The sequence below is a fragment of the Pelodiscus sinensis genome, chromosome 15, assembly GCF_049634645.1.
Source record: "Pelodiscus sinensis isolate JC-2024 chromosome 15, ASM4963464v1, whole genome shotgun sequence".
NCBI lineage: Eukaryota > Metazoa > Chordata > Testudines > Trionychidae > Pelodiscus > Pelodiscus sinensis.
In genome coordinates this window covers 40,737,634-40,753,152 of record NC_134725.1, presented here as the reverse complement: position 1 = coordinate 40,753,152, position 15,519 = coordinate 40,737,634, and the positions used below count along the sequence as shown (strand labels likewise).

The 15,519-nt window shown below is 43.6% G+C and overlaps 1 protein-coding gene across 6 annotated transcripts in view; it reads left to right on the top strand.

Annotated features, from left to right (window-relative positions):
* The window catches only part of LOC112544769 (transcriptional activator MN1), a 219,474-nt gene that overhangs the window by 31,316 nt on the left and 172,639 nt on the right, over nucleotides 1–15,519 (top strand). The gene's annotated exons all lie outside the window — the stretch shown is intronic.

Here is a 15,519-nt window from a genome sequence, read left to right as displayed (position 1 = left end):
TCAAGAGAAGTGTGGAAAGTCATCCAAGGGTGTCCCCCCATGTGGAAGCAGATAAATAATTGGCCTCTTGTTCAGGGACCCTGTGGTGATGTCTGATTTGATCAAGTGAAATAGTTTTTAATCTGGGTGCCTCAGTTTTTGGTGAACATTACAGAGTTAGCCACAGATTGTTCATTCACAAGAAGGCCAGGACTAGGAGCAGCAGTACGTTTAGCAGAATCATGTTATCGGAACTGTGGAGCAGGCTTGTCTGAAATATTCTCCCTGGCTTTTCAAGCATAGCTTTTGTTTTGTGAGCACTAAGATCCTCCAATTCACTCATAAAAAGAGGGTGGAAAGAACCTTTCTTTAGGAGTTGCATATGACGCAGTGAAACCCTGCCAGAGTGGTGGTGGTGGTAAATTGAAAAGAGGAACCTGAGGCAGCCAGAAAAGAGGAAGGATATCGGTTAAAAACTGTCCATTGTCCCCAAGCAAAAGTAGATGCTTGTCCTGTCCCAAGGAAGAAAACTGAATTTTTTCTAGAATTCCAGTCCTTCCCAGTCTATTTCTGCAAATGTGTTGATTCTCAGAAAGCCACATAGTGAAGAGAGAAATGATGTGATAACTCTCTTAAAAATAAATCGGGGGAGGTTTTCACTCTTGTCTGCTGGCATCCTTCCTTCCTGGGTGGCAGGGAATTCCTTATCCTTTCCCCCTGATCTTGATAAAAAGAACAAATGCAATTAAACTGCATCTCTCCCCCCCCCCCCACCTGGTTTGCCACCTGTACATACCCTTCTCTCTGCAAACTCAAGGTCATAATGCACTGTAAGCTTACTGTCATCTCCACTAACAGTATACATCATTTTTTCACTTCAGGCATTCACTGTTACCAGGCACTGCAAGTGCTGTATCTGGGAATAGTATGCATTTAGGAGACACACACAGGAGCTACGTCTAGACTGGCATGATTTTCCGCAAATGCTTTTAACGGAAAAGTTTTCCGCAAATGCTTTTAACGGAAAAGAGCGTCTAGATTGGCATGGACACTTTTCTGCAAAGTGCGCAAAAAAGCCCTGATCGCCATTTTCGCGATCGGGGCTTTTTTGCGCAAAACAAATCTGAGCTGTCTACACTGGCCCTTTTGCGCAAAAGCTTTGCGCAAAAGGACTTTTGCCTGAGCGGGAGCAGCATAGTATTTCTGCAAGAAGCACTGATTTCTTACATGAGATCGTCAGTGTTCTTGCGGAAATTCAAGCGGCCAGTGTAGACAGCTGGCAGGTTTTTCCGCCAAAGCAGTTGCTTTGGCGGAAAAACTTGCCAGTTTAGACACAGCCTATAACTTGCACACTGGGGCTGTAACATGGGAGATTGTGAAATGACTTCGGCCTGTGGTAAGGGAGATAATGACTTCCTGTTAATTCTGCCACACACCATCAAGGTGTCTCTCCGCCTACCCCCCACCCCCTGCACTGTCCTTCTCTTGCCATTCCTTGTGGAAATACAAGCAAAAAGAAGTTAAGAATAAAGTAAAAATTCGCATTTGCAGCAAGTGTTTCAGCATCTTCTATTAACTAACTTCTGGGCAAGCAGCAAGGATTAGCAGGTCCCTTTGCCAGCTCTGACTACTTAAAGCAAAATAAACATCTTTGCAACATGGTCTGTTACTTGCTCCCTTTAGAATTGCAGGCACCTCCAATTAATCATCCAGTCCACAGAGGAGGAGTCAGTGAAGATTAAAGGATGCTTGCCAGATTTGACGAGCTGACAAGAAATGGGGCACTGAATAGGCTATGTTCCCAGTCTGGGCAGCAGTGGTGACCCTTGCTTTTCTCTCCCTCTTTTAGGTGAGTGATGTCCTTTCAGAGTAAGGCAGAGTCTAACGCTTTAATGAGCAAAGCTTTTTAGTCTTGCGTTGCGGGATATATTAGTCATCTAGGACAATGCACACAACTTTGACTAAAGAACCTTGCTTCCTTTCTGAGAAAAAGCAACTACAGTGTCACTCAGGTGATTATAAAAATTCTTTGGTTAGATCACTGATAAATTCATGGGCTGGCCAAGCCAGATGAGTATGTGAAATATTAATGGTGAAGATGTGGCCCGTATGCTGCAGGTGAGGAGTTTTGTGCATGCTATTCTTGGTCAACAAAGAGGGAAATCTCCTAATCCATATTTAAACTGTGCATATAATTATGCGCCATACCTCTTATCCACTCATCTGAACAGTCACATAAACCATGTCTCTTTCTTTTTATATGTAGATTAAATAGTAAGTGAAAAGAATGTTTCACATGTACTTGTTTTATTGGCTTTAAATAAGAAGCATAGGTTGCACAAGTTACACAAAAGAAAGGAAGAAAAAAACCATCACAGAAAGAATAGGAGGATTACAACTAGAATCGTCTTTTGCTCTGTGCTCTGACCAACACCAAGCATTCTGCTTCCACCTAATAAGTGTAAAGTATTTGCAGTCAAAATAGACATCTACATGAACACAATGTGTTGGGAGAGAGGAAGATGGATTTATCATGCTGGTGTTTAAAATAAATATCTCAAGATTGTTTCTTGTATTATTTCATTGTATTTATAGATGAAAGTGGAAAAACTAGCATAGACTTCCATTCTTAAAGTTCAAGAAAATATGTTGTCCAATACTTTATCATCATTAGGGTTAGTGAGCAGTTAAGCAGCTCATTTGTTTACAAACATGAACAGACTGACTCTGTTTTACATTTCAGTTCTGAGAATAAATTGATCTAGAGAGACTAAATCCAATGTGTAGATAGATATGAAATGTTTTCAGATGTTTTTCTTGAAAACTGAAAAAGATTGTTTTGTAGTGTGTGCAGATGCAGAGCCATGTGCCTGAACCAATATGTCAAACTGTCGTGAGAGATTTGGTGAAAAAATATCTTGTCCTAAGGGAATAATTTTAAACATTATATGTAGGTTTGTCACCCATTAGAGAGTATTACTCATATCTAGTACCTCTTATGGTAGTTTGGCCCTTAACTTTGAGCCTGTTAAGTAACAAAAGCCTATTGATGCAGCCTTTGAGTTGCTGTGGTACAGTAGGGACAAACTGATCTTTGGTCAGGGAGTACAGGATTTTGAACCATAACATCTGATTTAGCTTTTAACAAGATCAGTAGCAATGTGAAAGCTTCATGCTTGGATACCCATTGAGGGCGTGCTGCAGTATACTGGGCCCATGCTGTGCTGGGTATATGGGACTCTGGGGCAGCCAAGGAGCAGTAGCAGCAGCTTTGTCAGAGCCTTTGAAGCAGTGTAAGGAACAAGCCCTGAGGCAAGGAGCCATTCTAGGGATCTTCACCTCATGTTTGTCGCTTTAATCTTACAGTCATGCTGCAACGTAGAGTGGAAGCCATTCCAAACCAGACCTTTACCAGACTGTGCTCGTACCATGCTCTCTTGCTCCTTGCCTGCATTGCTCTCCCCTCCTTTTGTTGTTAGCAAAATTAGAGAAACGACACAGGCAAGACTCCATACCCCAAGGTGCATAAACTCTCATTGCCTTTATGCAGCGTCTCCTATTGTTTTAGCTATGACTTCCCCTAATTAACCTCACCCGGTGTGGAGATATGTAATATGCATTCCTCCAAAGTAGGTCAAGATGTGGTTTTGATGGGATTAGAATTTCTAGAAATGAAGTCAAGGCACATGTTTGGTTGAGTGTTACCATCCAATTGAATAAGTTACTGTTTTTTAAATGTCTTATGTAGTGCCTTCATGTGGAGAAGCCTAGTTGTGGGTTAGAGAGAAAGAAGGCAGAAGCTTTAAAGGCAGGATATGGTTCATTGCTGCACAGAAAAGAGGTGTACTAGGTTACATCATCATTAGGGAAAAAAGATGTGTTTTCCTAGTGTGGACAAAGCAGTGTGTCATTTTTGCACCAGATGTATATAGCAAGTTCACTGTTTGAGAAGGCCCTAGGAACCTCCACTAGTATATATGTTACCTTACTCACACATGTAAAAGACGCTGCCTTGTCCTCACTAGGATTTTATCATGTTTTATCCAAAACCTGGTAAAAAAACAATCACCTCCTTATTCTGTGTAACATTGCATTATACTAAAAGAAGAGAAGCGAAAAAGTCGTTTCCTAAATATATAGGATCCTGGGGAATGGGTGTACTGGGGTGTGAGAAGGACTGTATGAAAAATGCTATTGTACACCGTGGTGGGGTTTTTTTTTTTTGAGGCTTTAGAATGTGGCCATAAAGAGCCAGTCTGGATTGAAGCTTAGTGTATAGTATTTTTGATAATTATTAGGGAGTGTTCTCTCCGTCTGTCTCTCTCCCCTTTGCCTGTTGAAGCTATGTACGTACATTCTTCCCTGCATTCATTTGTTTGTCAGTCCTGAAAAGGCCATTTTGTTAGCCGGAGAATGGAAACATGGGAAAGGATAGCAGGGTACTGGGTATTTCTATTCCCTCATTAATCAGAATGTTTGGGCTATGTCTACACTGTGCTGTAGTGTGGATTGTGGGGTGGAGCTCTACGTGGGACTTCTAAAAACCCACACTCATTCCGCAGTGCCCACTTTGCATTGGTTTTTTTTTCATCTTTATTCCACTCCCACCCACAAGAGAGACGGATTCTGCCTTGCTGCTAAAAAACCCCACAATAATTTAATGTATTATACATATATGAAATTGTCATTTTTACCAATAAAAGAATAAAACTAATTTTGCTTAAGCCATGCAACAAATACTGCCTGTTGTAATAGACATCAGGTCTCTTATCACTCACTTAAATTGAATTATTAAAAAGTTTTGAAGTGTTTTGAAGTATTTTCCCACATATTACCATTGTTTGGGTTTTATTTTTTTGCCTCCCAATCCCATCACTACAAACAACGTATGTTTTACCTGCTCCTAGTGTTATAGCAATGAATCCATGGAACCTGTGGTATCTTCGTCCGCTGCGGGCTCTGATTTGGTAGTAATGAGTGATTGGAACTCTCTGACTGTTCAGTGTGGATGCTGCTGGCACAAACAAGAAGGTACTTTTCCCCCTTACCATAGGGGACAGTGTGGACAAGACCTTGACTTCATTTTAAAACATCTATCAGAACATTTACTGAAGAGACTTGCTTAAAATTTGCTGTTTGGACAAATATCCCTGTCAATAAACTAGTTAAGTAAAATATTTGTTGAAAACTATCATCTGGGGATTTGACCAGTCAGGATTCATTCATTTAAATGATTGCAACTACTTTTTTGTGTGTTCACCTAGCTCTTCCAGATGATGTGACTGGTTTTTTGAAAGACCTCTATGCAAACTGAGAGTAGTAACTGTAATCATAGCTCTTGTTAGCTTCCAGGGCATTTAGTGTTTGGTGCAGGAATTTTCTCAGCTATGTACAATGGCCAGGATGCATATTTTTTCATCTGCCACTGGAGCACTGCTGGATGCTGCTATATGCAGGACAAGGGATATGATTAGATACTGTTCAGGAGATTGTAAGGAGGAACACACATTTAGAAACTGTTAAACTTGGAATTTGCAGTAACTAAGCACAGTTAGGATTGCCAGATTTCAACAAAAATACCGGACCTGCTTGACTTGACATTAAATCACAATCTACATTTCATCTTATTTAGAAAATACCAGACATTTATATTTTTCTCAATTTGTTTCCTCAAACAGAAAGCTCGAATACTGGACTGTCCAGTTCAAAACCGGACACTTGGCAACCGTAAGCACAATAGGTATAGAATGATCAGAGCTTCCCCCCCATTCCTCCCTCAGGAATGCATGGCTGTAATTCTTACTGTCTTTGGTAGAGAAAAGGATGCCAGCAGTGGCTTCAGCTGAGTCAGAGGACCTGGCAGCTGCCAGAGGCAAAGCCATCACTTTAGGCCTGCACTTGAGTGTCTCTCCCAGACCTAAAGGGCTAGAGACCTTGAGAATATGCTTGGAAGTGCTCCTTTGAAGTGGTAAATGCAAGCTGGGGACTCAGCAGGTAGCTGAAGCAGGTAGCAGTTAGAAGCAGGTAGCAGTTAGATCTGGGCTGAATGGCAGCTATGGATCTGGATGGAAGAGAGCTGGAAATTGTAGAAAGGGAGTTTGTATGCTATCGACTTGAGCTCCTTTTGCTTTTCTCTTGTTTTGCTGTGGTGGTATGCTGATGCAGCGTATATCCAGACTCTTCTGGATGCCAAATGCTTCATAATGCTTGAGGTATGCCATCTTGCTTTGTTCGCATTATTTTTCTTAAACATCTGTACATTTATCTTATCTGGAGTTGAACATCTACCAACAAGAGATGACCATTTTTAGGTGGCGTGTTCTACAGATCAAGTATTTTTCTTTTACCCCCATCCCAAATTGTAACACAACACATGTTACTGTTAAATAGGGTGGGGGTGGGGATTTCCATACACACATTGTTGCCACGGATCCAGCAGAAAACACAGCTCTGATGCTACGGTAACAATCCCATTGTTTTCTAGAAGAACTTTCACAGCTTTCTTGTAGTAGTTATTTTTAGGAGCAATTTTATATTTTAAATATAATTGCTGTCTGAAAAGCACAGTTAAAATTCTTTGTTTACAAAAAGTTAGGTGCACACTGTAATTAGCCATCACTTATCCTAAAATTGGCCACTTTGAGACAGTGAAAGGCTGATGGCAGCATATTGCTTTATCTGATTAATTTTAACCTGCTGAGTCCCATCAGTCTCTGCTAAGGATACCCCTCAGGATTGAGTGTGTGTTGCATAAAGCAGGTGTTGTGCCATGGTTAGTTTTTGAGTAAGGCAATGAAATGCTGAGGCAGGCCTAGTGAAAGAGATTTAAGCCAAGCCAGCATTATTGTTTTTGGACAAGTGTCATAGTAGAGTTTGCAATTTTACTAGAACATAAGAACGGCCATACTGGGTCAGACCAAAGGTCCATCTAGCCCAGTATCCTGTCTGCTGACAGTGGCCAATACCAGATGCCCCAGAGGGAGGGAACATAACAGGTAATCCTCATGTGATCCCTCCTCTGTCACCCACCTGCAGAGAAACAGAGGCAGGGTGAGTGACAGGGAAGGGATCATGTGAGGATTCCCTGTTGTGATTCCTCCTTCTGTGGCACCTGGTATTGGCCATTGTCGGCAGACAGGACACTGGGCTAGATGGACCTTTGATCTGACCCAGAATGACTGTTCTTATGTTCTAGTAAACCAATAAAACAGGATTTCACATGCACATTATCCTTGCTGCATAATGCTCCTGTAAGAGTGAGGCCAGATCTACACTGCATGGGGAAAGTTGGCTTACGGTACGCAACTCCAACTACTAAGTAATGTAGCTTGAATTGATGTACTTTAAGCTGAGTTTGGTGCCATCTCCACAGCAGGAGGTTAATGCAAGAAACACACCCATCGACTTCTCATACTTCTCATGACAGCGAGTAGTACTGGTGCAGACAAGGGCATCCTCAGCATTTGATTTAAGGGGGTCTTTACTGGCCCTGTAAAATTGAACTCTGGAAGATCAATTGTCAGTCCAGCAATCCTCCAGTAAGCCGGGGCCTGAAAATATTTCTAATACCCTGAAATAATCTGGCATTAAAAACATTTTCAGATTTAAATTGTTTTGGGATCTTTTTAAGATTAATGTTAAATTGATAGAATCGTGATTTTGTTGCAATTCATGTCCTCTTTGTATTTGATTTAGCAGTAGGTAAATGAGGGAAATACAACTTGTTCCATGAAATGTTACAAGCTAACTCTAATTAAGCTTCTGGAATGCTAGTGAGATACAGTGGGGGAAAAGCCTTAATAGTGTTCAGTATTCACACCAGTTTTCTGACAGTGTCATCACTACCCATGCAAAGGGGATAGCGTGGGATTACACATGGGAATTGGCTCTGGGTTATATGTTTATAGGTTTATGTAGAACCCTACTTCCTAAAGGAAGAGACTCTCCTGGATGCTGTTGTTGCTTATGCTTTGTTGTTTTGGGGAATGAGTTCAAAGTGAACATTTGATTCAAACTCTGTGTTGACCCTGATCACTGGCTGGCATTTGAGTAGTGAATGGATATATTGTGGGTCTGACTGATAACCCAAAAAGAGTTCTTGTTGTAACTAATGTAACAGATCATGGAAGTATTGAAATTCTGTTTTGGTGTGAAGGTCCAGCAGCCTCTGCTGGCACTCTGTTTATGAGTGTTAATGCACGTTGCTCCTTGTGAGTGTAAAAGTTGGGTGAAATTGTGAAGTGAGAGAGAAGATGAAGACTGCCTGCCTAGATTTGTTTTTTAGCCTGAATTTACAATGACAAAGTGAAGTGCAGAGCAGGGTTTTGAGCTTGATCTCTGCAAGGTCTCCTTACAGGGGCTGGAAAGGATTTTTGAGGCCAGGCTAATTCATTCATCCTTTTTTGGCTGGCAAGTAAATGTAAAGCTGGAATGATGCCAGGCCTCACCCCAGTTCAGGACTTGGGATGCTTTGATGGAAGGTAAAGTTGAAAGAAGGTGACCTGCCCACTTTACACTCCCCATTAGGGATATTAGATATCAGTTATTTTAGTAATCACGGTTACTAAAAGGCTCCCATCCCCACTCCTGGGGACCCCTCTGCAACTTTGCGTGCAGTTTAAAAATCAACTCCCTGTGCAGACTAGCCCCTGCCTGCCACCCGGCACAGCAGCCCCTGTCCTCGGGAGGTTCGAGTTCCCTGCAGACAGAGGCTGCTTCGGCATCCTGCCTATCCTTCCCTGAATTGCTGCCACTGATACAGAGGCTGCAGCTGTGTGTGTGTGGGAAGGGGTGGGGAGACAGGCAGCTCCCTCTAGTCCATGCTTGGGGGTGGGGAGGCAGCAGAGGGGTGCGTGAGCATGTAGTCATTTGGGTTAATGGATAAACCCAGGCTTATCAATTAATCGTTTAAACAGCTATATGCTAATATCCCTAGTCTCCGTGTCTGGCAATTGAATTTTGACTCAGGTGTGAATATGTATATCATTTTATTTTCAATGACTGTTAGTACAATTTTAGGAAGTTTGCTATTTAATAGGCGTGCTGGGATATCTCCAGATAGGATCAAATCAATAAGCCATTCCTTTCTGTTTCTGCACCTCTGAGGCCGCATTTGTTATAAACTCTGCCTGCTGGGTTAGCCTGGCTCTAGTTGTTAAAACTTCAGGGTGATGCTTTGATTCTCTGATGGAACGGCTCAGCAAATAAGTAGATCACCATTGATTTCACAGTCCTAGGATTTCACAGTATAGGATTTTAAAAATAATACATGTAATGATTCCTGCTGTTTAAATCTGAAATGTCATAGTGTTATAGTTTTGGAGATCCTGACCAAAAAAGGCTTGTGTTGGGGTAGGTGGGTGTGTTCTCAAGTTATTCTAGGAGAGGTTGCAGTACTTCTACCTTTATTTCTATGCTGCTGTTAGCAGTGGTACTGCTTTCAGAGCTGGGCAGCTGGAGAAAGGCAGCTGCTTGTTGAGAGTATGTTATGATATTGGCACCCTTACTTCTGCTTGGCTGCCTTCAATATTGGACCCTTGGTCAGCAGCCACTATTCTCCTGGGCACCCACCTCTGAAGGGAGTGCAGACATAAGCATTGGCCCCTTGTAAATATCCTTGCAACAACCGTGCAGCAGTTCCCTTTTAGGTCAGAACCCCACAATTTGTGCAAAAACTGGTTTCCCCCCATGACAGCTGTATAATATAGGATAAAAGCATAAAACAAGACAAGATTTCACAGTGAGAGTCTAGATTTCCCAGTGCATGAAGTATTTTTCATGGTTGTGAATTTGGTAGGGCCCTACAAATAAAGGGATAGGAAGAAATACAGTCTGAATGTTGGGCATCTTGTGTTAACTCTGAGCTAGCCATCCTCTGGGCCTTTTTTTGAGTTGTTTCAGGGGAGAATTTGAAGGGTGCTTGTATCTTGAGATGGGAATAAAAATGTAAAAAGTAAAGGATAACTGATTGCAGGATTAGCTATGATTTCTTCCAGAAACCAGAATATTTGGCTTTCATATTACAGAGCCCCCATAAGACCTGAGAGAGTTTTTGGAGGGATGGAAGTCTAACTGCAATGATGGTTCTAAATTAAAGTTCAACTGATACTATTTACTGTCCTGTGTTGTGTTCAGAACATTAGCCTGAAACTTCCTAGGAGGCAAATAATGTAAATACTTAGAGTTCTGAGATACCTAAATGAACATAATGGAGTGGTTGGAGGTAAACCAACATGGCGTTTTTAATCTGTTAGTATTCACTGAACAGTTCAACACCATAAAGTATTTTTGGTTATGTAATTAGTTGAGCAAAATGAGTCCTAACACAACTCTGGTATTGCCCTGATTGTCACCAGAAATGAATAAAAGATTCTTTCCACTGATGACAGGAACATTTCCTTAAGTTCTGGAACATGGCCTGCAAAAGTTATCATATTTCAGACAATCAAAAAAACCTAGAAAATACTGATTCATCAGAAAAATATCAGTCAATCATATTGGAAACTTGGTGCTAAGAAAAGGGATAAGAGAAGGAGCGGGGGCTACAGCATATGGGGATGTAAAGGTGTGATACAAGATTGGGCTAGAACTAGTTGGAAATTTTGTAATGGAGTGTTTTCTGTCAGAATGGAAAAGTTCTTTGGTTATATGCTGATTTCCACAACATTTTTTTTTTTTGCAAACTGTGTAGGTTGGCTGGTTCTGGCTGTCATCTAAACAGCCAGTCTACCAACTGGTGGTATGGACCATGAATTTGGCTCACAGAAGAAGTGAAGTATGTGAGTGTCTAGTTTATTTAGATTTTCAAAAAGTGTTTGACAGTGTCCTGGGCAAATGGATACTAATGAAGTAGTCACAGGATCAGAGATTGACTAAAAAGCAAAGACTAGAAATTACTGATCAGTTTTCAGGTTGGAAGTACATTAGGAAGCTACAAATATCCAGATTTAATATAGTTATCAATGACACACAGGAGCAGCGAAAGTGAGCAATGAATTGACCAAATTTGAAGAGGCCATACAATTATTTAGACTAGCCAACACTAGAAAAGGTCGAAGACCAAAGCTAGGTAAATTGGTAGCACAGTAGCAGATAACATTCACTCATGAGAAATGCAAGGTGTAACATGCATTGGAAGGAATAATTTATACTATCGTATTACTGGGTGCTAAGATAGCAGGAAGATCTTAGGGAAAAGATGTGGGCTGCATCGTGGACAGCTCTTTAAAATCCTCTTGTGCATTGATGGTTAAAAAGGGAACTGACTTACAATGAATAAAGCATGGAATAGAAATGTAACAATCCCATTCTATTCTGTGCAAACCCTTTTATTAACAAATCTGTAAGTTGCCCTCACCTACAATGCATATGTTCATCTTTGGTCACCTTATCTGAAAAGAAAACAGTAACAGGAGAAGAAAGAACCCAGAGACAAGTGGTGAACAAGATTCAAGGACTACAGTAGTGATCCCCAATGCGGTGCCCATGGGCGCCATGGCACCTGCCGAGGCACTTATGCGTGCCCATGGAGTGCCGGCTCTAGGCACCAGCAAACCAAGCATGTGCTTGGGGCGGCACGTTTCCAGGGGCGGCATTCGGGCTGCCCCTGAGAGACACTGGCCAGAGAACTCCTAGCCCTTACTGCCCGACGCGGGCCTCCCTGTGGCTGCCCAAGGCAATGGGAGAGGCAGCGGAGCACGTGATGGGCCAGCAGCGAGCCACCCTTGGCAGGCGGGGTACATGGGGCAAGTCACACTCGCAGCCCTGCCATGATTGGCTGAGGTGTCATGACATCACGGTTCCGGGGCTGCCTCGCTGCCTTCCCTCGGCACCAGGGAGAAAAGTGCGCCCTCTAGTGAGCGCGAGAGGGCGTCGCAGCAGGGCAGCCCCGGCAGGAGTGCTGGCCACGCGCCGCTCCAGTTGCGTTCTCGGCATAGCTGCCGCTGCCCAGCACCCAGCAGCCGCGAAGCGGGAAATGCCCGAGGGTGCCTCCCATTCATGAAGCAGACTCCGGCGCCTGGGGATAGTTCGCGTTCCTCTGCCTGGCACCAACCAATGTGGCCCGACGTGTAGGAGTTGTGCACCATGGGCTTTGAGAACAGCAGCGGCGCCTGGGCAGCCTTTAAGTTTCCTGACTGTGTCCGCGCGCATCCCAATGGGACCCGTGCCACTTTCACCCCTCCCCCAGGGTGCTCCGACGTTTCCGCGCGTGCTGTGGGGAGGGGACATGAGGGTTTGGCAGGGAAAGGAAAGGGAGACGGAGTTCGGTCAGTGGGGGGTGGTGGGAGAGGGGAGCGGACTGGGTCGGGTCGGGAGGGGGATCGGGTTTGGCTGGGAGGGAAGAGAAGGCGCATGGTGAATCAGGTAGGGGACAGATGGAGGGCAGACTGCATCCGGTCACTGAGGGGTTGAGTTTGCCTGGGCTAGGGAGAGGAGGTGGAAACTGGCTTCGGTGAGTGTGTGTGGGGGGGTCAGGATGTGTGTGGATGGGGATGTGTGTGGAGGGGAGACAGGACGTAGGTTGGGTTTGGCTGGAGGGCGTGGTGGGAGTCAAAGAGCTGCAAGGTGAAAGGGGTGCTTTCCTCCTCAGTGCCTGTCCTGCAGCAGGGGGTGAGTGGGGGAGGGGATTTTTTTGCTTGGGAAGGTAAAAAACCTAGAGCTAGCCCTGCACGTGGCGCATGCGTGGTCCCGTCCCGGGCGCACAATGGATACGCGGCCCCACCCCCGGATGCGCAGCACACACGCAGCCCCGCCCCCAGGCGCCCGGCGCACGCACGCCCCACCCCCAGGCGCCCAGCAGCCCCAAAAGATTGGGGACCTCTGGACTACAGTATAAAGAAAGATGCTGAAAAGATAAAGACTGTTTGAGTACTGAAGTAGAGGAATTTAAAATAATGCGCCGTGTAGATGAGATGCATCGAGTTCTCCTAATCACCATTTCTTATAGAAGAGGAGAAGTTATTCAACCAAATTGAAAATCAGCATATTTAAAACAAGTAAGAGTAAATATTTTCTTCATTTGATGTACAATTAACTTGTGGAACTCATTGCCACAGTATAGTAAATCCTGCAAATTTTTGGGATTCAAAGTCATTAAATACATAAACAATGAAATCATAGAAATATACAATCATAGAAATATAGATTTGGAGGGGAACTCAGGAAATCATCTTGTCCATTTTCCCACATGGAGGCATGACCAAGTATACTAAGCCCATCTCTGAAGATGTATAGCTAACCTGTTCTTAAAAATCTCCATTGTTGGAAATTGCAGAGTTTCCTTTGGTAGCCTCTTCCAGTTCTTAACTGTACTTAGTTTGAAAGTTTTTCTCTATAGCTAACTGAAATCTCCATTGCTGCAAACTGAGCCAATTACTTCTTGCCCTACCTTCTGTTCATATGGAGGACAGCTGGTCACCACCCTCATTATAACAGTCCTTAATGTCTTTGAAGACTGTTATCTCTGCCTTCAGTCTTCTTTGCTCGAATCTAAACATATCTAATTCAACCATTCCTCAAAGGTCAGATTTTCTGAATCTTTGATCATTTTTATAGTTCTCCTTGGGATTCCTTCCGGTTTCTTGACTTTTCTTACAATATGGTACCTAAAACTGGACAGAGTACTCCAGGTGAGGCTTCACTAGTGATGTGCACAGCGGAACAGGTACTTTCTATGTTTTACCTGTGCCTGAATACATTGTTACATTACATACAATTACATCAGGTGGGGGAAAAATACGAAGGATATGTAGTCCCCTTACTCAAGGTGCCTGACTTTTTTCTGGGAGGATCCTGTGTGCTGCAATCTAGCTCTAGGGACTACAATTCCCACAAGTCCTTAAGGAAACCAGGAAGGAAGTTTTTTCGGAGGCTTTCCATGTGGAGAGAGGGTCTCAGAGGTCTGGGGGCTTTCCATTTTGGAACAAAAGGAGCCAGGCTGCTGTGGAGGAGCCTTATCCAGTCCAGGAGCTGTTAAGTTGCAGCTACAGACTGGGACTGAGAGCCTTTGGGACTTGGATCTAGTAGGCTGCTTCTGGGGCAGCTGATTGCCTTAGAGGGGAGAGACTCTGGCTGTGCCTGTGGCTCAGAAGGACTACACTACAACCAGCACACAGAAGGAGGCTAAAAGTAACTGGGATCTTTGGGAAAGTGCTGCCTGGGACAGACCTCAGATATAGACTAACTCTGGGTCCAGAGAAAGGCAGAGTGGCCAGCCCAGGGAACCAGAGCTGCTGACATTTGGTGGAACCTGTTCCAGTGGCAGAGGGAGTTTGCAGCTGGCTGCATATCTTGGACTCAAACACACACACACACACACACACACACACACCCTACAGAGAACCTCCACTACAGCTGCAGATCTTCAAGTACGCCCATGCAAGCAAGTTTCTGGGACTCTGAGTCCAGAGGAGTGCACACTCTGGGGTGGGATAAATGGTGGCAGTGCAAATGCCAGCTAGATAAGTTCCTATTACTTCTGTGTACTTTGTTAATTGATGTTATTCACTGTTAATCTGTTAAACCCTATTTCTTTATTGTTAAGTAAAGGTGTGTTCATTTTAATGTAATCAATTAGATGTATATTATTTGTAATTGTTGTCCTGGAGTTAGATCCAGATTATTGCTGGAATAAATTGATTCCTGGAGGCTCCCAAGGCACACCATTAAGTGTGTACAAGTCCAGCCAGGTGGAGGCACCACCACTGTATATTCTTTATGAGCAAGGAACTGCAGCAAGGGAGTGGATAGGATTTCCCCAACTAAACAAAATCACCACTGGGTACTCAGGATTTCCTTTTATATTAAAATCGTCAGGTGTCCGGGCACACCTGTGAGTGTGGCCTGCTCCCGAGTAACCCGGGGAGGAAAAGGGACATTACAGATATAAACCCTTAGGATTGAAGGCCATAAGTTTAATGATGAAGTTAGGAAGAAACTTCCTTTATGGAACTAGGGTACCTATGTAACTATCCGTGATGGTGTTTCTAGTTCCTGTCCAGCTGGTTATAGTTGCTGATAGTACATGGGACTGGCAAGTACCTTGTGGTGTGCAGCACCCTACTGTAAATCAGGAGCGGTGGAAGGTCCCTAAAAGTGAGGAGGCCATTAGTGTCTAAACCATGAGTCTGCCTCCACACTGTCTCTTTCCCCTGAGACCCCATCACCCACTTGTTCCTCTCTGCCTGCTGTCCCTGTTACTTACCCTTTCAGCTGTTAAAAAGTGGGAGGGCATAATTTACCACCAACCCCTTTTCAGGTGCCCATGCTGTAAACCCCTTCAAACAGAGCACTATAGAGTAATGGAACTTCTGCTGAGTTACTGAAAAGCAGCAGTTTCATCTTCTCTGGGCCAGGCATATCCCCTCCCTTTGTGGTCAGTGCTGCAGCTGGTTTGTTTTGATTCCGGCTCTCTCTGCCTCCTGTACTTTGAATGATCACAAAAGTATTCATTGAACTATGTTGCTTTTTCCTTGCTGCTGTTTTAAATTTGTAAATGGTTGTGTTGCACAGACTTTATAATAATGTCTCTATTAACCCTTT